Source organism: Natator depressus, chromosome 16, assembly GCF_965152275.1.
Source record: "Natator depressus isolate rNatDep1 chromosome 16, rNatDep2.hap1, whole genome shotgun sequence".
Classification (NCBI taxonomy): Eukaryota; Metazoa; Chordata; order Testudines; family Cheloniidae; genus Natator; species Natator depressus.
In genome coordinates, this window is record NC_134249.1 from 4,597,507 (window position 1) to 4,621,933 (window position 24,427).

A 24,427-nucleotide genomic window follows, 5' to 3' on the forward strand; every position below is an offset into this window, starting at 1 on the left:
GCAAGGGCAGACTTTCAGAGCTGTGTGTAGGTCCAGCTATCATTTTGAAAGTTGTCCGAGGGTGTGGAGTGAAGAGGAAACCAAGAAGTCCTGGAAAGTGGAAAGGACTGTGTGGGCAGAGTTTGGGGGGCGGGGGAAACAGAAGAGTTCTGAATGTGCTGCAGGAGAGAGCGCACATCTGTAGCATTACTAAAGACTTCAGCGTCTGCATTTGCTCCTCCAAGACTTTAATCATCCGCTCAGTCGCATCCTTAACAAACTCCTGATTTTCTTGTCTGTCCTGCCTTTCGGCTTCCCTCCACTCCTTGCATTCTCTTTTCTCTGCATTGGAGAAGTGCAGTAACTCCTGGAACATGTCTTCTTTGCTCCGTTTGGGTGGCTTTCTTATCTGGTGGAGATGCTCAGCTGGTGTGTGTAGGGTGTTCCTCCAGGCCACATCTGCCGAAGCACAAGGTACAATGCACAGAACATGATTGTTAAGTTCACGCCCAGCATTGAAACGTTTTAGTAAAATACATCTCTGGTAATATAACAATCACTTTCCCACTGACTCTTGGCAAGCACACATCTCAAACACCCAAAGCATGGTAAGTGTTGGTGGGGGGTGCTCTACATGGGGGAAAAGAGTATTTTTCAAGGGTTGCAGTGCAGCCAACGAAGGGGAAAAATTTAAAATTCTCCCACACTTTTTCACAGGCGGGGGTCATTGTAGCAGATATCTCACTGCTGAGGGTAAGCAGGGAAGCAAGGGTACATCTACTCCATGCTTATGGCTTCTGCCCTGGTCCTTATGCTGCTTGCCAGTGTGCTGCTTTGGTCCCTGCACAAGTGATTTCCAAATGGTGCAGGAAAGTTTCCCACAATGGGGGAAGGAACAAAGCAGCTCTGCCAAGGAACCTTTGGCAGAGGATTGTCGAGTACCTCCAGGAAACTTTTCTAGAGATCTGTCTGGAGGATTCCCGTGAGATCTCAGAGTGCATCAACACCGTGTTCCACCATCCTGATTAGCTGCACAGGGAAATGTCCAGCACACAGGGAAATATCCAGCACACAGCCAGCCATGTACATTTCTATACCCTGAACCCACCTCCACACTACACAAACCACAGCCACTTATCAGGCATCTTCTCTCCTGCTTCTTGCTCACCAGAGAGCAACTGATGAGACTGGCTAAACACCTCCAGAGTGGTGAACTGTTCCTGGCTGCTTGCCCCACTGGGCGACCCCCCCAGGAGCTCCACATCATTGTCTAACTTCACCTCTTCCTCCATGATGTCATCCTCCGGGTTAAGCCCTCTTTTGCTGCCTCCAGGCCCACCAAAGTATCCACGAGGCTCTTGGTGGTGGAAGTAGGGTTGCCACTGAGGATGGCATCCAGCTCCTTATAGAACCAGCAGGTCTTAGGTGCAGCATCGGAGCGACAGTGTGCCTCCCTGGCCTTATAGTATGCCTGCCTCAGCTCCTTTATCTTTGCTCTGCATGGCAGTGTGTCTTGATCATCACCCTTTTCGCACAAGCCTTGAGAAATTTGCCCATAGGTATCAAAATTCCTACTGCTCAAGTGCAGCTGGGACTGTACAACCTCCTCTCCCCATATACTGAGCAGATCCAGCAGCTCAGCAGTGGTCCAAGCGGGAGAGCGTTTGCGTGAAAAGCCTCCATAGTCACCTGGGAAGATGTGATAGACCTCTCTATGCTGAGCAAAACAGAAAATGGAATTTCAAAAATTCCTGGGGCTTCTAAGAGGGAGGGGTTGTTTACCTGGCTGCAGGGCAGTGGAGTTCAAACTGCTGACCAGAACGGTCAGGATGGGCATTGTGGGACACCTCCTGGAGGTCAATTAAAGCAATAAAATAAAACGTGGTGTCTACACTAGCACTTTGTCAACAAAAATTTTGCACAAAGAGCCTCATGTCTCTCATCGGGTGGTTTTATTTCATCTCCAAAACAGGGCATTTTTGCCACCAAAAGTCACATCGCATCGCATCCACTGTTTTGTCGACAAAAGGCAGCTTTTGTCAAGAAAAGTCTGTAGTGTAGACAAGACCTAAAATAGGGAAAGAGGAAGTTAAAAATTACTTAGACAAGTTAGATGTCTTCAAGTTGGCAGGGCCTGATGAAATACATTCTAGAATACTCAATGAACTGACTGAGGGGATATCTGAGCTGTTAGTGATTATCTTTGAAAACTCATGGAAGATGGGAGGGATTCCAGAGGACTGGAAGAGGGCAAATATAATGCTGTCATAAATATGAAGGGAAGGGTAAACACCTTTAAAATCCCTCCTGGCCAGAGGAAAAACCCTTTCACCTGTAAAGGGTTAAGAAGCTAAGATAACCTTGCTGGCATCTGACCAAAATGACCAATGAAGAGACAAGATACTTTCAAAGCTGGAGTGGGGGAGAAACAAAGGGTCTCTCTGTCTGTGTGGTTTTTTTTGCCAGGAACAGAAAAGGAATGGAGTCTTAGAACTTAGTAAGTAATCTAGCTAGATATGCGTTAGATTCTCTTTTGTTTAAATGGCTGATAAAATAAGCTCTGCTGAATGGAATGTATATTCCTGTTTTTGTGTTTTTTTGTAACTTAAGGTTTTGCCTAGAGGGATTCTCTACGTTTTAAATCTGATTACCCTGTAAGGTATTTACCATCCTGATTTTACAGCGGTGATTCTTTTACTTTTTCTTCCATTAAAATTCTTCTTTTAAAAACCTGATTGATTTTTCATTGTTCTTAAAATCCAAGGGTTTGGGTCTGTGTTCACCTATGCAAATTGGTGAGGATTTTTATCAAGCCTTCCCCAGGAAAGGGGGTGTAGGGCTTGGGGGGATATTTGGGGGAAAGACGTTTCCAAGTGGGCTCTTTCCCTGTTATATTTGTTAGATGCTTGGTGGTGGCAGCAATAAAGTCCAAGGGCAAAAGGTAAAATAGTTTGTACCTTGGGGAAGTTTTAACCTAAGCTGGTAAAAATATGCTTTGGGGGTTTTTCATGCAGGTCCCCACATCTGTACCCTAGAGTTCAGAGTGGGGAAGGAACCTTGACATGGTGGTAGAGGTAGGATTTTAAAGGTGTTTACCCTTCCCTTTATATTTATGACAAATGCCAATCTATAAAAAGGTTAATAAGGACTACCCAGGGAATTACAGACCAGTTAGCTTAACTTCAGTGCCTGGAAAGATAATGGAGCTAATAATCTAGCAATCAATTTGCAAAAACCTAGAAGATAGTAAGGTGATAAGTAACAGTCAGCATGGTTTTGTCAAGAACAAATCATGTCAAACCAATCTAATAGTTTTGACAGGAGAGGAAGACTTGTGGATGGGGGGAAGTGATAGATGTGGTATATCTTGACTTTAGTGAGGCTTTTGATACTGTCTTGCATGACCTTCTCATAAACAATCTTTCTTCTTCATGTAGAGAGCAGGTGCCACAGCAGGTGAAGTAGATTTATGGATGAAACCTTTGGCCAAATTCTACTGGAGGTGACAACTGAGGTGCATTGGAGATTCAAATAGTAGATGGCATAGTTATGTGATTTGACTGAAACTTGATAAGTTTATGGAGGGGATGGTATGATGAGATTGCCTTCAATGGCATGTGACCCAATGGCGACTGCCAGTAGCAAAAATCCCCAACTGCTGGAGATGGGACTCTAGATGGGGAGGGCTCTGAATTACTACAGGGAATTCTTTCCCAGGTAGCTGCTTGGCGGATCTTGTACACATGCTCAGGGTCTAACTGATTGCCATATTTGGGGTTGGGAAGGAATTTTCCCCCAGGTCAGATTGGCAGAGATGCTGGAGGGGTTTTGCCTTCCTCTGCAGCATGGGGCACTGGTCACTTGAAGGTTTAAACTAGTGTAAATGGTGAATTCTCTGTTACTTGAAGACTTTAAATCATGATTTGAGGACTTCAGTAACTCAGCCAGCGGTTAGAGGTCTATTTCAGGAGTGGGTAAACGTCTGCGACCTGCAATGTACAGGGGGCCAGTCTAGATGATCGTGATGGTCCCTTCTGACCTTAAAGTCTATGAGTCTAATGTTGCACTTGTGGGATGCCTTTGCCAATACACCTCAAAGCCTGACGAGCAGTATTCCACTCCTGGGTCTCATCACAACCCTGCTGAGGCACCTGAATCAGAGCCCTCTCCCCCCCGACTACTTCTCTTTAGCACTGTCTGTCTATTATTGTTTAATTGTGACAAACTGTATGTGTGGGGGGGAGGTGTTTATGATATGCACAAATATTTACTAAGGACAAGAATGAGAAACCCTGAAAGCTCATGTCTCTTAGAGCCAGGTTCAGTATTTGAACATAAATCTCCCCGAGTGAAAGACCAATGTTTCCCCCAGAACTAGTCTCCTGTCTTTGCTGCAACACAGTCAACTGTCATTTTGCCCCCCACACTACAGCTGTGGGACCCTGTCTCCTCCCTAGGCCACACAGTATTCCTGTCTTGCTTTCTTATCTCTCTTTGCTTCCCCTTTTAAAGATGCCATGGGATATGCATCCTTTTTATATTTCCCTGCTTTGTTGCTTGAGATCACAGGTGCATTTGTAATACGTGGCGAGGCAAAGTTTGTCAACTAGTTTTGGAAACAATTAGTTTTTGTTCACTCCAGCTGCAGTTATTACATTTGTTTCCTGCCTGTGTGGAAACTATGCTCTCCCTCCCCCATACACACACCATGAACTCCATCAGCCCAACCAAACATCTATTCCACCATGACAAACAAACAGCATTCCCACTCAGGTCCCTCTGATAGGAGCCATGGAGCATTTTCTCTTCTGGATTAAGCTGCAGTTTATACACAAATTATATGTACCAAAGAAGAAGAAACATCTTCACAACATACACCAAGGAAACCCAACAGCCTCCACTGAAATAGGAATACAGTGATATCATAGATTTCCTATTTGGTTTACAAGGAAAACAGCTGTTTATGCCTCTTTGTTTTGTTTGGATAACAAGATTGTGACAGAGTTACTTTGCTGGCTGCAGAGTGAGGGAATGTCTCTTGGCACAGTTCTGAACTGATTTGGGGATGACCACCTGTAAAGAAGCATCCAGGGAGAGATCTCAGAAACTCTGGCTAAGGATGGAAGCAAATCCTACCCACAAGGTAGTTATGGTAAATAATGCTAGAGCAAAGGGCATGAGGGAGACATCACTGGGAAGGTCTGACCTGCTAGTGGCATTCTCTTTTGGAATCACACAAAAGGCAGCAATCCTGGTGAAGAGACAGGTCTTTAATGGCATTAGGTACCTGAAAATCCCACTAGGTGCCTATCTGCATCTTTAGCCACCTAAATACCTTTACAAATCTGGCCCTAGAAGCTCATATTTTAAAAGTCACAATAAGCTAGGGGAGTCTCCTAGTTCTGAATATAGGGGAATGGGAAGTGATGGGGGAAAATAAATAGGAAGGCTCCAAGAAGCTCTGGGATATGAAGTAGCTAATGGGGGCACTGCAAGTGAATGAAACCAGTGGTCACAAAACAGACTCATTTCAAGCAAGCTGGAACAGCATGCTGCAGTATTTAGCCAGCAGGATTTGGATGAGGTGGGAGTCAAATTAAACTGATACAGCATCACAATAATACTGATAATGGTCAGTAAATAACAGTGGGTCCAAGAAGGGTACCTATGCCCTTCTAGTCTGCAGTTGAGGGGAATGAAAGAGAAGCAGGCACACCCATGCTTTCATCTCAGAATTACTTCCTGAGCCTGGAGTTGTTCCCACACAGATGGAACCACACCTTTTTGGGGGCTGCTTGTGTGTGTGCATCAATGGAAACTCAGTAACCAGCTGACAAATAAGAAAAGGTTCAGGAAATGTTTTGAGGTCTGAAATCCTGCCCTACAGTAAGAGACTTAAGGAGCTCAGACTAATTCATTTATTCTAAAGAAGGTTAAGAAATCACTTGATCACAGACTATAAGCACCTCCATTGTGTGATTTCTAAAGGTAGAGGGATCTTTATTTTACCAGACAAGAGCATAATACGATCCACTGGCTGGAAACTGAAACTAGGCAAATTCAAGCTGGAAATAAGGTGCACGCTCTTAACAGTGATAGTAATTAGCCATTGGAACAACTTACTGCATGAAACTTGGAGGGAGGAGCACAGGTTGCAAGAGGGAAGAGTTTGGAGGAGGCACCAGAAGTCAGTCTGTGTACACCTAGCTGTTGCAGCCCCTCTGTAAATAGTTCTCTTAATAAAGAGCCAGTTTAGTTTTAGAAACATGTAATCCTCTTGTTTTATTATCCAGTGCATAGTACATGAACCATGGTGGCAGCAGTCAGAACTAGTGACATCCACAGCAGGGAAGAGAGTGTGATTAACAGGAAAACAAGGCAGCATCTTTTTCTTTCTTTCTTTCTTTCTTTCTTCCTTTCTGATTTCTCTATATCATGGACCCCAGCATGCTAGCTGCTGTCCAAACGTAGAACCATAAGATGGTCCCTGCCCCAAAGAGGTTAAAATCTAAGGATAAGACAAGAAACAACAGATGGATACAGACAGACAGAAGGACAGCTGTGGGCATAGAAGGAAACAATGAGACAAAGATTGATTTCCAGACCAAAAAACTGCACAAGCATGGAAGCTGCAGAAGCAAGAATTAAGTCTGTCTACCGAGCTAACCCAGAGGGATAAAGGGGAGAAAATAAAGGTAAAGCTTTTTTAATCTCTCATTTGGATGAAAGGATGAGAAGTGAGTGAGTCACTGTTGCCAGAAATAATACCCGAAACACTGGAACAGCTGATAAATGTGTTGAGTACTGTGACCCCAGACAGAATCAAACTGTAGAGAGATACTGTTTATTTTAGCCAAAACTAAGAAGTAGAATAGGGAATAGATACTTATATTACAGAGCTGGGAACTTTGGTGTCCACATGGAACTTCCAAAATATTCAAGATTCTTTGATTAGAGACATGATCATTTGTGGGACATGTGATTCCAGTTTACAGGAGAGATTGTGGAGAGAAACAACTCTAACCCTAGAGAGATGCCTCCAAATAGCAAGGGTGGATGAACTGTCCAGAGAAAGGATCAAAACAATTGTGCCGAACAAGTTCACAGGCTTAAGCTAAAGAAACTTAGGAAACAGGGCAGAGACAGACTGATCTATAATGCAGGCATCACTGTCCAGTGGATATACTGTGGAAAGCAACATGAAAGGTGGAAAGAAAAATGGCCAGTCTATGGGCAACAATGCAAGCAGTGTCAGAAACAGAATTACTTTGTGTGCCAATATCACAGCTACCCCAGGAAGAAAAAAAGCAGCAGTAGATGCAGTGATTGAGAACAGAGACTTCCTGTGGGGAGGAGTGTATGTGCTGTGTGACTTCAAGAGACCAGAGACTCTCAATATGCATGCATTGCCAGCCATTCAACTGCCCTACTTCCAATTATGTGACCAATTTGATTCCAAATGATTTGTGGAGCAAGTGGCAATGTAATCCCAGGAACTGATAAGCAGCCATATTACACTGGAGGAATGTAACCAAGCACTAGTGATGAACAATAACATCATTCTGAGGCCTCTGGGCCAATGCAGGCTGTTGATAAGAAATCCACCAAACAAATAATAAGTAATCCCAGAATATTTAAGAGTTGGCATCATGAGACGGATACATGCTTCACGCCTGGGCATAGAGACATGCCTGAGATGAGCGAGGGAGTGTACCTACTGGCCAGGTGTGAATTCTCAATGGAGAGCACACATGGAACAGAGCAAGGTGTGTAAAGAGTATAGAGATCCACAGAAGGAGTCTCTACTGCCTCATGAAATCCTGCAAACCCAACCCTGCAAAAAGCTTGTGAGAGACCTGTTCACTTTTAGTGACAGGAACTACATGGTCACAGTACATTATTACTCCAATTTTTGAGAGGTGGTCTATATGGAGGACACTCAGGCAAGGATTGTGATGCTTTGGTATATTGAAAACTGTACAGTAACTCCTCACTTAACGACAGGTTTCAGAGTAGCAGCCATGTTAGTCTGTATCCGCAAAAAGAAAAGGAGTACTTGTGGCACCTTAGAGACTAACAAATGTATTTGAGCATAAGCTTTTGTGAGCTATAGTTCACTTCATCGGATGCATCCGATGAAATGAGCTGTAGCTCACGAAAGCTTATGCTCAAATAAATTTGTTAGTCTCTAAGGTGCCAAAAGTACTCCTTTCCTCACTTAACATCGTCCCGGTTAACGTTTCGTTGTGATGTCCCTGATTAATTGGAGAACATGCTCGTTTAAAGTTGTGCAATGCTCCCTTATCACGTTGTTTGGCAGCCACCTGCTTTGTCCACTGCTTGCAGAAAGAGCGAGCTGGTGGGGGCTTGGAACCAGGGTGGATTTGCAGCTCCCCTATCAGCTCCCCTAAGTTCCCTGTGCAGCAGCCTCCCAGCAGGCTATCAATGGCTGGGCAGTTCAGGTATCCCTCTCCGCATTGCCCTGTGCTGCTCCTGCCCTCTGCCTTGGAGCTGCTTCTGGGAGCCTCCTGCTTGCTGTGCAAGGGTGGGGGAAGAGGGGTGCTGATGTCAGGGTGTCCCCCTCCCACCCCTTCTGCCCCCTGCTCCTGTACCCCATCTCCACGGAGCAGGGGGGGAACAGGACAGGGCTCAGGATGGAGGGAGCTTGCTGGCAGCAGCTGTTGTCTCAACTTGCTGATCTACTTAAAAAGGCAGTGTACTTAGAGTGCGGTCAGCGTACTTAAAGGGGCAATGCGTGTCTCTCTCACACACATGGTGTGTGTCTCTGTCTCTCTCTCTCTCACACACACACACACACGTGGGCTGTGTGTCTCTCCCTCCCTCCCTCCCCCCCCCCTCTCACACACACACACACACACACACACACACACATCTCCCGGCACTATTATGTTCAAATACTGTCTCATACACACATGCACCCCACCTCCCAGCACTTTGGAAAGCGGAGGGAGTGGTGCGCTCCAGTGGTATAGCGTGTGTTCATCATCACGTTCAGTTTCCACAGGGAATGTTTGCAGCCACTGCCGTTCTGTGTGTCCTTCCTCCGTTCGTGCTGCCTTGTAGAGTGTGAGGCTACTTTAACAACGTGTTAACCCTTGAGGGCTCAGACGAGTGCTAGTTCATCATTTAGCAGTAAGGCATTCCCTGGGAAATATCCCACCCTCTGACTCCACCACCTCAACCAAGCTTCACGATCATCATTGTTGTGTACAGTATTAAATTGTTTAAAACTTATACAGTGTATATGTGTAAATATATATAGTCTTTTGTCTGGTGAAAAAAATTTCCCTGGAACCTAAACCTCCCCGCATTTACATTAATTCTTATGGGGAAATTGGATTCGCTTAACATCGTTTCGCTTAAAGTAGCATATTTCAGGAACATAACTACAACGTTAAGCAAGGAGTTACTGTATTGAAATTGTAAGCTGTCACTTTAAATTTCAGGGTGGTTTCCTGGTCCTCCTTGCAGGCCAGGGAGCTTTGTAGGGAAGTGTGTGACCTGGGCTTAGCAGCGGTCAGTTCTGCATACAACCAGCATAGAGTCAGGTGGGGTGAGTTTGCCTCTCTGTTTTAGGGGGCAGCCTGTTTTGTCTCTGTCTGTTTTGGGTTCTTGTATGGTTTCATTCTGAATGCTAAGACATAAAGTAGTAGTAAGCTGCAACATTCTAGCGGGAACATTTATGTTTTTATCAAACTGTAGGCTGTAAAACATAACAGATTCCTACAAAAAACTTGATAACGGTTAGGCCCCTGGTATGCTGAGATCACTACCTATCACAATGATCAACATTCTCTCACTCTTTGCATGTACTCCTCCATCCATCTGTCTGTATCTATCTGTTTTCTCTTGTCTTATGAAGTTTGGGACAGAGACCATCTTTTTGCTCAGTATTTGCACAGTGGCTAGCACAACAGGTGTGCCTAGGCTCTCTGGTATACTAATAATAACTAATAATAATGAAGAAAACAAAACCTGTAAGTACTACCATCATCAGACACCAAACCAGGACGCTTGAGCATGCCAGATATCCTGTGGGTTACTAATGGCTAAGGTCTTCTCTACTGCTTGGCTTTGTCTGGTTTTCTGAAGGGCTTTGCATAGGGGGATACGTCATTGTGCCTTAGGTCAAAACGTCTCCATTTTCCTTAATGTGTGAGCTCTTTGGGACAGGGATTTCTTGTATTCTGTGTCTTGTACAGCAACAGACACATAGTTGGTGCTTAACAAATCATCATCATAGAAATGAAGGGCTAGAAGGGACCTTGAGGGGTCATCAAGTCCATCCCCCTGAACTAAGGCAGAACCAAGTACACACAGACCATCCCTGAAAAGTGTTTCTCTAACCTGTTCATAAAGACCTCTGATGACAGGATTATCATCAATGTCATTATTATATAGCAGCCAGAAGCATGCTAGCCCCACACAGGCCCTGTCCCAATTGACTTTCAGACACAACACACAAGGCAGTTTGCAAACAGTTGAGGTGCTGTGAAAGGAGGACAAGGGTTACAGCAATACTATAATTGGGCTTGGCAGAATTCAATTTTTTTTATCATTTTGACAGATAAAATGTTCACAGTTGTGAAAAATTATGGGGGGAGGTCGGGCAATTATTTAATGACAATAGGCATTGAGATTCAAAAATTAAAACTTTGTAAACCATTAAGACACAAACTGTCAACATCATGTCACAATACACAAAGTAAATATCCTTAAATCAACAAATCACACCTGTTTTTACTCTGCATTCACTAGTCCATTTGTAACCAGACTCATTCAGAAGTCGAATCACTGGATTTTGACTCTAAGAAGTTCTCAAGCAGCATTTTTTTTACTTTGCCTATCTGTAAATTTCACTTATCAGCAACGGAAATATTTTTTCATCGGTTTGTGTATGTTGGTGAAATTGTCTGTGTTTGTGTGTGTGTTACTGACATTTACCAATAAAAATCTAAACCTTCCAAGGCTAACCATAATGCAGAAACTCAGCTGAGGTATGTGCGCAACCAGGAATTAATAAAAATAAATGAATGAGTTTTCACTATGAAAAGCTGATTTCACCAGTGGCCAGGAAATGAACATTTCACCCTGCCTCAAATTCACAAATACCAGTTTTTGCAGGGGAACAGTTATTGTGTAAAGGATTGGCTCCTCAGCGGGCATAAATTGGCATAGCTCTATTGAAGTCTTGGCAATTTACAACACTTGAGAATCTAGCCCTGAGAGTCAACTATGTGATGCGAAACTCTGGCTTCAAAATGTTTATAAAAAGACAGTTTTTAAAAGAATTCCTGGGTTTGTTTTTCTTGGTAGTGTATGTAAACTATCTTGATTTGCGGGGTAAAAGACAAGGGGATTCTAGTGTGTGAATAACAACTCTCTCTGCACACCATGCTGCAAATTTCCAAGGGCTAGATTCACAAAGAAACTTCGGCATGATGACACTCCACTTTTAGGTGCCTAGAGAATTACTGCCATTCACAAAGCCTGAGTTAGGCACCTGAGCTCCCTAAACAGTGAATGGGAAGAGAGAGGTACCTCAGAATAGGATTCACAAAAGCCAGCATCCTAGGAAGCTACAGGAAGGTGCCTCCTTTGGCTTGGGATATTCAGCTGCAAACCCTTTCTTGAGGTAAGGTACCTGCACCATTTTTGCAAGAAGTAAAGTCATTGGAGTAGGAGGACTGGATCCTCAGTCCCACCTTGCTATTTTAATGAGGTGCATTGCTCTACACCTTAAGTGTCTGGGTGCTTTGTGTGTGGCTGCCATTGGCACCCACAGAGGCAAAAACAGGTGCCCAGGGAACTTCTGCTGCAAAAAGGTAGGTGCCGAGTGAGTTTAGGTACTGACAGGATTTGGCAGCTGCTGAGAGGGGCTTTTGTGAATCCAAGTGGGGGATGATTCTGGGGTTTTGGCAGCTAAAATGGCAGTTAGGCACCTAAGCCCTTTTGTGAATCAAGCTCTTACAAACTAGAAGAGTGTTTGTGTTAAGATGAAGTGTTAGATCAGCATAAAAACTGAGAATGATACCTAAAATAGCAAGTTTCAGAGTGGTAGCCATGTTAGTCTGTATCAGCAAAAAGAATGAGGAGTCCTTGTGGCACCTTAAATTTGTTAGTCTCTAAGGTGCCACAAGTACTCCTTGTTAAAATAGCAAGGTTAGTAAGAGAAAAATAACCCTATTTCATTCCAATGTGAGGCACTGGAAATGTGACCGCAATCTCCTTACGTAACACACAAAGATCCTTGCCTTTCCTCTCCCTAGGAATGTATTAATCTGGAAACTGAGAATATAAATAGGCCCAGAAAAACTATATGAGTTAATGAAAACAGCCAGTTGTTGAGCATGTTCCCTCAGGGGCCACTATGCAAATTCTTCCCATCTTTCTTTTTGTTGTAAAGAAAGTTACAATACTTTATTCTTAAAAACTATTTCTGGAATTTCTGCAAACAGTTGTTCCAAGGAACTGCCTAAGGGCCTCAGCTGTGGACGCTACAAAGAATCACAGAAACATGCCTAGGAATAGACACATTAGTTCATCCACTCCATCTCCCTGCCAAAGTGGGATTGTTCTCTACAGTATATTCTTGTCAAGTCATAGCTCCCTCCAGACACCCCTGTAAGGGGTCCAGGCCTTGGTCGGAGCTCCCTCCACACAGCCCTGTGATGGGCCAGGGGCTGGGGCCCAATCAGAGCTCCCTCCAGACACCCCAGTGAGGGGCCGGTCAGGGCTCCCTCCACACACCCCTGTGAGGGGCCGGGAGTTGGGGGCCGGTCAGAGCTCCATCCAAACACCCCTGTGAGGGGCCAGGGCCTGGTCAGACAGTGGTGCTGGAACAATTTGTATAGTGGTGGTACTGAAAGCCATTGAATCAAAATATAAACCCTGTATAGAATGGAAACCACTTTAAGCCAGGGGGTGCAGCAACACCGCTAGTTCCAGCACCTATGTGGTCAGAGCTCCCTCCAGTGTGTTTTTTTCACACCCCTGACTGACAAAAGTGTACTGTAGTGTAGACAAAGCCTAAGTGTGAAAGGGATTTTGAGGTCCTCACAGATCTTGTGTATTCTAGCTTCCAATCCCAGCTTCACAGACTAGCACACACTAAATCACTGATTTCAAAGTCCAGAATCCTAACTATTACACTATGGGACCAACAGCCAGCTGTGGGCAGAAAGACACACTAAGAAGCAGCAAACAGTTTCTTCACACACAAGAGCGAAAATCATCCAGGCTCCAGGAAGGAATTAATCCCATTTCTTAGGCTCCGGAATCCTAAGTGAAGTCCTTACCTGCAGAGGTCTGTCCCTTAGCAAGAAGAAACTCCAGTCCCATGAAAGGAGAAATATCACCCAAAGGCTCCTTCCTTGTGGCTCTAGTGTTTGACACCAATTCCACTCAGAGAGAAAACACTGAGATCCTGCAGTGGAGGTCATGGTGCAGGCCTGTGTGAGGTCACTCCAAACAACTCCTTCACTGATGTTGTAGGATCTTGTGCTTCCCCATCACTTCCGCTGCTTTCTGGCCCTGGGCTTCTCTGAGGTCATTGCCTCATTGGAGAGCTGCTGTCCTGCAGGCTGGGCTCTTCCTGTGGCGGGGTGGGTACTTCCTATGGATACCTCCTTTGTGTCTGATGGAGCTTGTGCTTCATTTCTGTGGAGCTAGCACAGGGGTGGGAAAACTTTTTGGCCCGAGGGCCACATCGGGGTGTGAAACTGTATGGGGGGCCGGGTAGGGAAGGCTGTGCCTCCCCAAACAGCATGGCCCCCGCCCCATCTGTCCCCTCCCACTTCCCGCCCCCTGACTGCCCCCCTTAGAACTCCCGACCCATCCAACCCCCCGCCCCGTCCTTGTCCCCTGACCGCCTCCCCTGGGACCCCTGCCCCTGATCGCCCCCCAGAACCACACCCCCTATTCAACCCCCCCCCGCTCCCTGTCCCCTGACCCCCCCCAGAACCTCCACCCCATCCAACACCCCCTGCTCCCTCTCCCCTGACTGCCCCAATCCCATCCACACCCCCACCCCTAACTGCCCCCCAGGACCCCATCCCCTATCGAACCCCCCACTCCCTGTCCCCTGACTGCCTGGAACCCTATCCACACCCCCACCCCCTAACAACTCCCCCAGGACTTCCACACCTATCCAACTGCTCCCTGTCCCCTGACTGCCCCCAGGACCCCTTACCCCTCATCCAACCCCCCCGCTCCCTGCCCCCTTACTATGCTGCTCAGAGCACAGGAGCTCGCAGCCCCACCACCTGGCTGGAGCCAGCCACACCACCCGTGCTGCCCAACAGGAGGGGCGGGCCAGAGCACTGGTGGCATGGCACACTGAGGCTGTGGGGGATGGGGGGCAGCAGGGGAGGGGCCTGGGGTGAGCCTCCCTGGCCGGGAGTTCAGGGGCCGGGCAGGATGATCCTGTGGGCTGGATGTGGCCCACGGGCCATAGTTTGCCCACCGCTGAGCTAGCAGGATGCCCTCATGGCAGACAATAGCTACTATCCATGCTGCTGAGTCCCTGCCTCAGCACCAAATCTCCTCATATCCGCGACTATCAGCAGAGCATAGGAAGTGCCAGCCTGGATGGGACATGTGGTCCATCTAGCCCAGTATCCTTTCTCTGACAGTTGCCAGCACCCGCTGCTGCAGAGGAAGATGCAAGAAACCCCACTGATGGGCTGATGTCAAATAATCTGTCCCCCCACAAAGGTCTCATCCTAATCCCTAAAGGCTAGAGATAGTTATAATCATAATTGTTAGTGCTAGCAAAAATGTTTGGAAGGGATATGTAAGTTTAAAACAATTATATAACTCTGGATATTCTTGTTATCCATGCAAATGCTCAGATTCTCTGAATCTTGCTAAATTCTTGGCTTTGATGATATCCTGTGGCAGTGTGCGCCACATTCTAATTATGTGTTGTGTGAAAGGGCAAGATAATAGGACATGTGGGATGGCTTGTAGCAGATAATAATACCCACATTTTCAATTCCTCACACACCTTCCCTTTCTTGACTTCTGTCCCTGTGCCATCCATACACCAAGATCTAGCTTCTTCTCTTGCCTTTCCACACAATTTCTCCACAGAGGGTGCAATAGCTTTCTTCTCTGAATCTCTTACCCTCTGCAACAGCCTGCCTGTATCTCTGCAAATGGGGCAAGTCACTCAAAGCCTGTGTGTGGCATTTTCTTCATCTGAAAAATAGGGCTAATAAAAGTGAATGCCTCCCAATTCCGTATTTCTAATTCTACCTTCCATCCCCACATAACTTTGTGAAGGGGAAGCTAAGGGTGCAGATAGATATGTGTGGTATGAATGAATATGACCTTTCCAGGACCGTTGCACTAAAATAAATAAATAAATAAAATAAGATCCCATGACAACCAGCACTGGTTGGGAATTTTCCATTGAAATGATTTTCTGATAGAAAATGTAGTTTCCATAAAATTGAAATTTTCCACAGGAAAATTTTGATTTTGCGGAAAACTTTGATTTTCTGTCAGGAAAGTCAAAATGAAATATTTCATTTTGGCTTGGTTTGATCCAAACTGTAAAATATTTCATTTTGAACTGATCTGAAAGGTTTTGTTCAGTTTCTCCTTTGGCCACGCAAGTTGTCAGCACAGCACATGCCACGCCATGATGACTTTATACAACACACGTCAGGCCATGTGGCATGTACACAGCAAGCATTGCCATGCCAAACAGTGAGGCTGATTTTTGTAATTTTTTTTATAAATTGTTTACTATAAGCATATGTCCTAGATTTGAATAGTAGTTATTTGTATGCAAATTAGGCTATTCTTTTCACTTGAGAAGCAGTTCCTAATCTATTTAACAGTGTGGGCCCCATCTTCATAATAATTATAATAATAATTATTACACCCCTACTTCACAGGGGTGTTGTGAGGATAAATACATTAAAGATTGTGAAGCAGTCTGAGATGTTGAAAAGCACTATATGAAAGCAAGACATTATTATTATTAGTTAGCGAGATTATCTCATGGACCCCTTGCCCTTCCATTGCTATCCCACAGATTAGCTCCCTTTATACTTGTGGCCCCTTCTGTCAGGCTCTGTGGGCTGTCTGTCACTACTTCACAGTTGTCTTTGCTTTCATCTCCACCACTGTCCTGAGTCTGTGACCTGAGAATCCCACTGCAGCTTGGACTGTTGCCTTTTGCCACTGCTTGTGTGATGGTTGGACCCAGAACTGCTCACCTGTGCACAGTGGCCTTAGGACCTTGTCTCCTTTGTTGTAGTGGGCTGCCTGCTTAGCTTGGTGTTCTCTTAACTGCTTCTTTGTCCTGTCTGTCATTCCTCCACTGGGCTGAAGGACACTATCCCTCATGGAAAGCAAAGTCTTAGCTCTCCAGTGCATTAATCTCCGTGCTGGGAGGCTACATTGCAATGGTCCAGCGTTACTAGGTAGGGATCCCTTCCTCTCTGTTTTGCATTTGCCATCAATCTCTTGGCTGTTTTTACTGCCAACTCTGCCTCCATCTTGTGCTCAAGTTCCCCTTTGGTTCCGAATCGTTTGAATTTGGCTGCAGTGTGTGTGGCTCATTGTCTGACCGTAGCATATCAGATATGTCGTACCTTGCAAAATGTGCCTTCACTTGCTTGATCATAGTTCTTGCCTCCCACAGACAGTCCAACTCCCAGAAATCAGAGAAGTAATGTACTATAACCCGGTGGCCATCTAGCACTACAGTGTGATGCCTCAGAAGGAGGCTTAGGATCAGCACTGGTGCAGCACCAGCAGCCCATAGCATTTGCTAGTAGGTCCCTCACAGACACAAAGAATGCTAACTGCAGTTACAGCATCTCTGTAAATAGTTCTCATAATAAAGAGCCAGTTTCGTTTTGGAAGTGGTACATGAAACACAGACAAACTTTGTACATTTTTTCCATGTTGAGAGATTCTATTGGTTTGAGATGTTTCTTAAAATAGAGAATCCTAGGATAACTAGTCGTAACTCCAAATGAAACGTAACTGCATATCTCAGGGTATGTCTTCACGGCATTGGCAGGTGTGACAGCAGCTCGGCAGCTAGCTTTAGTCTAGCTCACTTGGGTACCAGGGTAGTGAAGCCACTCTGCCTTCAGTCTATAAAAGCTGCAATAACACCACTGATTGCAGTGCAGACATTAGGGTGACCAGACGTCCCAATAAAATCGGGCCTGTCCCGATATTTAGTTGTTTGTCCTACGTCCCAACCGATGTATGGTCGGGACGCCATTTGTCCCGATACTTTGCATCGGCGGCACTCCGGCTTTTTTTTTTTTTTTTTTTTGCCTGGGGAGGCAAAAAACCGAGAGCCGGCCCTGGTGGGGGGTGAGCCTGTGGCTGCCACCCCATTTGTCCCAATATTTTGTTCTTGTCATCTGGTCACCCTAGCAGACATATTCTATAGCTACACCATCATCTTTAGAGGTGGTCAATGTTTTCAAATTTTGAAAAATTTTTTTGCAAGAGGTTTGCTGCCTTTTTAACCTGCTTTCTGTGATGGTGTAAATGAGGGATAGATGTTTTACTGGAACACGTTTGTGATGACTGCGCTACTTGTGAGTGGCAAGACCAGAAGTGCATTATGCAGGGCATCTCAGACAATGACCAATAAAACCTTTACGCCTTGCCATGCCATCAGGCACTGGGTATGTACCCCATAATGCTGTCAGAAATGTTGCAGGGAGCCTTAAAACAAAAATTAATTGGGATTATTTTATAGCTCTCCTATGATATGTTATCGCTCTCCTGAGATATGTACATGCAATTTTTTCATATGGCGTTTTATTCCATGCCCCAATAGTTGTATTACACACAACTAGCATACTTTATAAAATACAAAATATACTAGTTTAAATGTTGCCCACACAGCCTTAATTCTGTCCCTTTATGCATATGAATTATGATACAGACTTTAATTGTATAATCATGTACTATTATTTCTGCAGGCTAATTGGAAGTATTTAAATCTTAACATTGTTAACCACAGAGAGCTTCTCTCTCTTGTTCTGTCTTTAAATAAAACCAAGACAATTAAATGCAAAACAGTGTGCTAATGCACCAGTTAGGTTGCACAGTTGAACTAAAAAAAGGCAGAAAATGCAGAAGTTATGGTTCCAATATCAATGGGAACGCCTCTTCATTCCAAATCATATTTTTCATACCCATTTTTCATGTTAAATGTGCAGGCTAATATATTGCAATCTATGCCATAAAATTTATTCCATAAAAATGCAGAATGTGAAATGCACACAAGTTAGAAACTTAGCTATTAGAATCTTAGCTTTTGTATTTCTTGTTCCTTGTGATATTACCGTAACTATTCAACCTTAACTATTCAACCGTAACTATTCAACATTGCAGGAATGTAGTTTTTTGCAGATAATATCTATAAAAACTATTCAGAATAATGAATCCATAGTTAGTGTTAGCTTTATTTATAGAACCTCAGACATGGAATAGAAAATAGATTTTGAACTATCAAATAGTTCCCCTTAACATTGATATGGCTTCACTAGCAGAAACACAAGCAGCTGCTCCTAGCATTATGGGAACAGCCTTATTAACTGGAATTGCTTATGGTGGATGGGAAACTAGACAGCTTTCAACATGTTATAAACTAAATCACCTTCACTTAGTTGTTCTCTTTGTCTCATTTAATAAAAATATGGATTGCAACCAGAATATGATCTGTATTTGTTACCTTATATTTATAATAAAGCTTAAATGCTTTTGGCCTGAGAGAGCCATGGATTTCTTATTTATGAAACAATAGCTCTAAAGTTCATCAGGAACTGCCTGGCTTCACTCCATGAATTTGATTTTGAATCTGTTTGGTGCTCATAGGTTCAAATTTAGGCAGAAAATGAGTTTTCTACTATGGTACAGGTTCCAACCACATTTGGATCTCTGCTGTGGCTAATAGCAGCTGCAGCAGCTCAGAAATAAGGTAGGTCGCTACTTCGAGCATTCCTACTCCCAACTGCTAGGAGTATGGGGAAAGGTCCAAAAGCCCTTTCCCTGGGGACTGGGGGAGAACAGCGGAGATGAGAAGTGCACTTGGGAGTCCAACCCCCAGACACTGTAGTTTGTGTTTGTGTGTGGGAGGAGTAGACTCCCTCTGGAGAGCTGAACCTGCAGGTGGTGGAGTGGGGACAGAGAGAGGAGACTGTCTCTCAAGAATGCAAACCCTTGGCAAAGGGTTGAGATGGAGACAAGAGACCTACATCTTGAATGGCTAATCCTCATGTAGGAGATAGGGAGAGAAGAGACCCCCTAACCGCACCCACCTGACTAGCCCTGGGTTGGGAAGAAAGAGAAGAACTCCCACCCTGGCAGACTACACTCCAAATAGGCTCCCACATCCAGCAATCCAGATCCTAATTCTCACATCCTGGCTTGCCTTCCCTTCCCTCCTGCAGTGGCCCTGGGTCCTTGCTCAACCAGAGACCTAATTCAAAGACCTCAACTATGTCCCACATGACCTACCTGCGAAGTATTTGGGGGAATGTCCCAGTAGCTTGTAAATTACACCGCCCCACACACGTCCATGTAACCAGTCAATCCTCACAGGGCTCTTTGGCAGAGCACAAGGCAGGGCCACGCCTCAGCTCAACAGGATGCTGGTTTCTCAGAGGGACACCTCCAAAAGGCAGGGGTGGGGCCACAGCGGCTCAGTACCCAGCTGGTCCTAGCTCCATCAGGGGGAGAAGGGGACAATTATCACGTCCATGTGCATGCATTTGTGTGTGTTCTTCCAGTGCTGACTGAATGCTATAGAGCCAGACACGAGATGTAGGCGCCCCATGGCAGCGGGAGTGGTCATGGGGCCCTACAGTGCCACTCCCGCACCCCGACGAAGTGACACTGGGTCAAGGATATCCCTCTGCAGTCACTGCAATGTTGTAGCAATATTATGACATATTCATCATGACACCAAGCAGCTCCGAGGACATAGGCTGCCTAAAGCATAAGAGACCTATGCATGTCCTGGTTTCCCCCCTTTATTACTGAACCCTAACTCTAATACAGAACAGTAATCCTAACCTTAATCTCACCCTAACACACACCCTTAACCCTAACACTAATTCTAGCCCAGTTCTAATTCTAACACTCGCCTCCTCTGATCCAACCCTAACCGTGTGCCTGAAATTAACCACAACACTAACATGTAACCCTAACACCACCCTTAATCCAAACACAAGCCTAATACTAACCTTGCCCTAATTTTAACCTTATTTTAACCTTAACCTTAACCCAAAGGTAATCCTATCCTCAATTGAATGTTAAATTTGTCACTAACTCTAACCCTAACTCTAAAATCCTAACCCTAAATTTAAAGCTAACCCTTATCCCAAATCTAATGCCACTCAAAATCTAACCATAACATTAATCATAACATTCAATTTTAGATGTAAACCTAAACTCTAACCCTAAACCTAACTTTTAACCTAACCCAAAACCTTAACCCAAATTAATCCCTGACCCTAAACCACAACCTTCCCTATCCTTCACCCCTTAACCTAACCCTAATCTAAACATAACATGAACCCTAACCTAACCTTCTCCCTAACCAAAGAGAACAAAACAATGGGGAAAGAGACAAGAAAGAGAGAAAAGGAAAGAATCAAGACAGAGAAGATGAGAGAGAGAAACAGAAACTGGAAGACAAAGTGAAGGAAAGTGAGGGAACATTGAGAAACTGACAGAGAAGGAAGAAAATTGGAGTGAAGGGAGAGATGAAGAAAGAACAGAAAACAGAGGACATGGTGAGTTAGTGCCGAGAAAAGTGTGGGGTGGGGTGAAGGGTATGTCTAAAATCCACTGTATACACATGTATACATACATGCCCAAATGCACACACTTACCTGCATATACATGCATATGCACACGTGAATGCACACACACTTTTCTGTGGAATTGTGCATGGAAATTCAAGCTTGAACACATCTTGTAGTTAATACATGTGCATGTTGTGAGGCCCCTGTTTGCTGGTGGATCTGGGTCGCATTTCATCTTGACCCATCCCTATCTTGACTCATTCCTTGAAAAGGGGCCTCTAAAACACTAATGCTACCTCTTCTCTAGTCCCTTTTTAGTCAGGGGTGGTATCAGCCTGGCACTCAGAAGAACAAGCCTGGCAGTAAGGTCTTGGGTGGGCACAAAGAGGCTGAAGGCTCTATTCTTGGCTCTGGAGCCTTGAATGTGATTATTTAGCAGTTGTGTCTGTTGTCCTCAGCACATTGAGTTAGAATAGACTGTCACCGCAGCATGGGTTTGAACTCTTGTGGAGTCAGCCTATCTAAAATGGAGAGCAGACAGGGCAAGGGCTTGTTGCTATTACCAGCTAAGAAATTGCATCTCAGACAAGCCCAGAGTCCTGTATAGTTGGAGTTGGAGGATCAAGGTTCAATTTCCTGTCCCAGGTATGTGTGAAATTTGTCTGATTAACCTATGTATTTCCTGCATGGATTCATTATGAGGCACACATATCCCTCTCATTTCTCTCCCCCGCTGCTTTGCTTCCTTGGTGAGGTTTTGGTTAGGGTGTATAGCTCTGGGAAGCACTGTGGGAGACCCTTTGTACAGAGAAAAATCCAGCACACAGATCTGCATTATATTCAGATGTGCCCTTCCACCTCCATTCTCAGAATTGCTCAAGGAAACAGCAACAGTATTTGCTCTTGCTAGCACCAGATTGCCCCTTGCCACTGTGGGGCAAAGTCCCAGAATCCTACCGCCTTTGGCTTGAACAAAGTCTCCTCCAAAGGCAGGGATTACATCTAGAGCTGCCAATTAATTGCAGTTAATGCAAGCGATTAAAGCAAAACAAATTAACTCGATTAAATAAAAAGTCACTATTAATGGCAGTTTTAATCGCACTGTTAAACAATAATAGAATACCAATCACTAAGACAAACAGGTTTGTTTACATTTATGGGAGATAATGCTGCCCGCTTCTTATTTACAAGGTCACCTGACAGTGAGAACAGGCATTCACATGGCACTGTTGTAATCAGCATTGCAAGGTATTTATGTGCCAGATCTGCTAAACATTCGTATGCCCCTTCATGCTTTGACTTGTAGTCTCTAAAGTTTTACATTGTTTTGTTTTTCAGTGCAGTTATGTAAAAGAAAATTTCTACATCTGTAAGTTTCATTTTCATGATAAAGAGATCTTACTACAGTACTTGTATGAGAGGAACTGAAAAATACTATTTTGTTGTTTATCTTTTTTACAGATCAAGTATTTGTAATCAAAATTAATAATATGAAGTGAGCACTGTACACTTTGTATTTTGCATTGTAATTGAAATCAATATATTTGAAAATGTAGAAAAACATCCAAAAACATTTATAATAAATTTAATTGGTATTCTATTTTTTTTAACAGCGTAATAAAAACTACGATTTATTGAGGTTGGTTTTTTTGGTCATTTGACTACCTGTGTGCCTCTGGAGGAGCAAGTCACCCAAAGGGTGAGGTGGAGACGGGGTCCTGGGCAACTCACCCTGTACTGGCTTATGGAGCTGCCCCTGCCCTGCTTGGAGCAGGCTGTCCCATCCCTTTGCCTCGGGAAGTATAGTTCCACCAGCCGCTCTGCAGGGAGTAGTGTGGTCCTGCACTGCCTGCCATGCAGGTCACTGTGTAACTGGACTAGTCTTGCCCTAAGAGTGGGACATTCCATTCTCTGAGCAAACACTCCACATGGGACATTCCTATCATTCCTCTTCCTCGCTCTGTGCCACTGCAAGGCAATAACCCAGAAGCTGCCTAAACGGATTACTCCCCACACTGTTATTAGCACCAGAGCACAATCAGTGTGGAGCTGAAGGCAGGCAAATATGGGAATAAACCATCAAGCCATTGAGTTTCTGGAAAGAGCACAGGATGGGAACAGAGACAATCAATGCTGCCTCAGCACTTTGCACAGGCTGGAAGGAAGCAGCCCAGCCAGAAATGTGAATCTGCTCTGTAATAACAACTCATTACTGCACTCTGCACATGGGAACATACCAATTAACACGCTCGGTCCGACCATGGCTCCTGTGTCCATCTTGTTCACAAGAAGGCAACTGCCAGCCAGGGGATTTGTGAACGGATTTGTTCCATTTAGCTTCTGATAACGTCTCCCCAGTCTGAAGGGAGCATTTGATCCAGTGATGGGCAACTGGGGAAGCTACACAGGTTGGGGTTTTCAACAGCACCTAAGTGATTTAAGAGCACTAGTATATTGACTTGCAATGGGATTTGAGTCCCTAAATCACTTAGGATCTGTTGAAAATCCCATTTTGTTTCCCATTTAAGCTACAACCTTTTCTCTGAACCACCACCAGGGGCAGAAGAGGAATCACTTCATGGATGGCAGTGCTGATGCTTTGTTCCTGTGTAGGGTCTAGCCCAAAGTGCAAGGGGTTAATGTTTTCCAAAACACTGTACCTGTCATTTAATGCAACCTGGGCCATCCCAAGGATGGAACCATGTGTTCTCCAGCAGTACTGGCTGAGCCCAGAGCTAGGTGACTGTTGGCATGGAGGTCCTAGCAGTATTCAGAGAGGGGATGAGTCCGAGGAGAGGCAAGGCAAGGCAATCACCCCAACCTTCTCTTCCACTTGGGGGCAAGAACTGTAGCCCTCCCAGTCATGCACTCAACTGATTGCGCAACAGAGAAAAATGTCCTGCCCCCAGCAGCAGTCAGTTTATGCCCAGATGCATGAGATTGGATGGCCCTGAGTTTAAAAAGTGTTATTATTAGCCATGAAATTGTCCAACTCCTGAGCCAGCTGCTGTTGCTAGCTGTCTGCCCTCAGCAGATGTGAATCCCATGAGCTGATGAGGTATTCCGCTGGATTTATACTAAGTGCCCTGCCCCTTACTCTGCGGGCCAGGGGAAAAAGGAGGAAGGCTGATCATTGTTCACTGTCCTCCTTACAATCTATTAAACGCTGCCAATCCCCTCCAATAATTCTTCTTCCCAGGCTAAATTATAGTTTGATTCCCTGAGGAGTCAAGACTTCGCCTCCTTTATTATGGCCTTGTCTGGCCATAGGCTAGCTCCCCTCTCTGGCTGTGCAAGTGGAGGCCTCTGGCCACTCTTCCCCTCACTCTTTCACAAACGTAGCCACTAGATCGGAGCCATTCCCTGGTGAGCAGCCCACCCTCTGTAGCACATGGGATAGACAGGTGGTGAGGGGAGGAAGCTGGCGCCCTGCAGCTTGGGCCTTGCTGAATTGCTCAGACTGGCCCTGTGTAGGTAGGCTTTGGCAAGATATTTAAATGTCAGGGTTATTTAGCCCTAATCCCCATGTGGAGTTTGCCAGCTCCTGCATCTCTGGACTGGGGCTCCCACCCCATGGACTACAACAATAATGGCTACCAGCGCCGCCCTTTGACACCATCTCCCAGCAT

General features: G+C 45.0%; 1 long non-coding RNA gene across 1 annotated transcript; it reads right to left on the reverse strand.

Annotated features, from left to right (window-relative positions):
- Positions 1-67: 67 nt before the first annotated feature.
- On the reverse strand, positions 68-22,666 carry LOC141999894 (uncharacterized). Its single transcript, XR_012642109.1, has 4 exons — positions 22,530-22,666; positions 19,507-19,708; positions 13,299-13,687; positions 68-438 (listed from the first exon to the last, which is right to left on the reverse strand). It is a non-coding gene; the product is annotated as an uncharacterized LOC141999894 (long non-coding RNA).
- Positions 22,667-24,427: the final 1,761 nt, after the last annotated feature.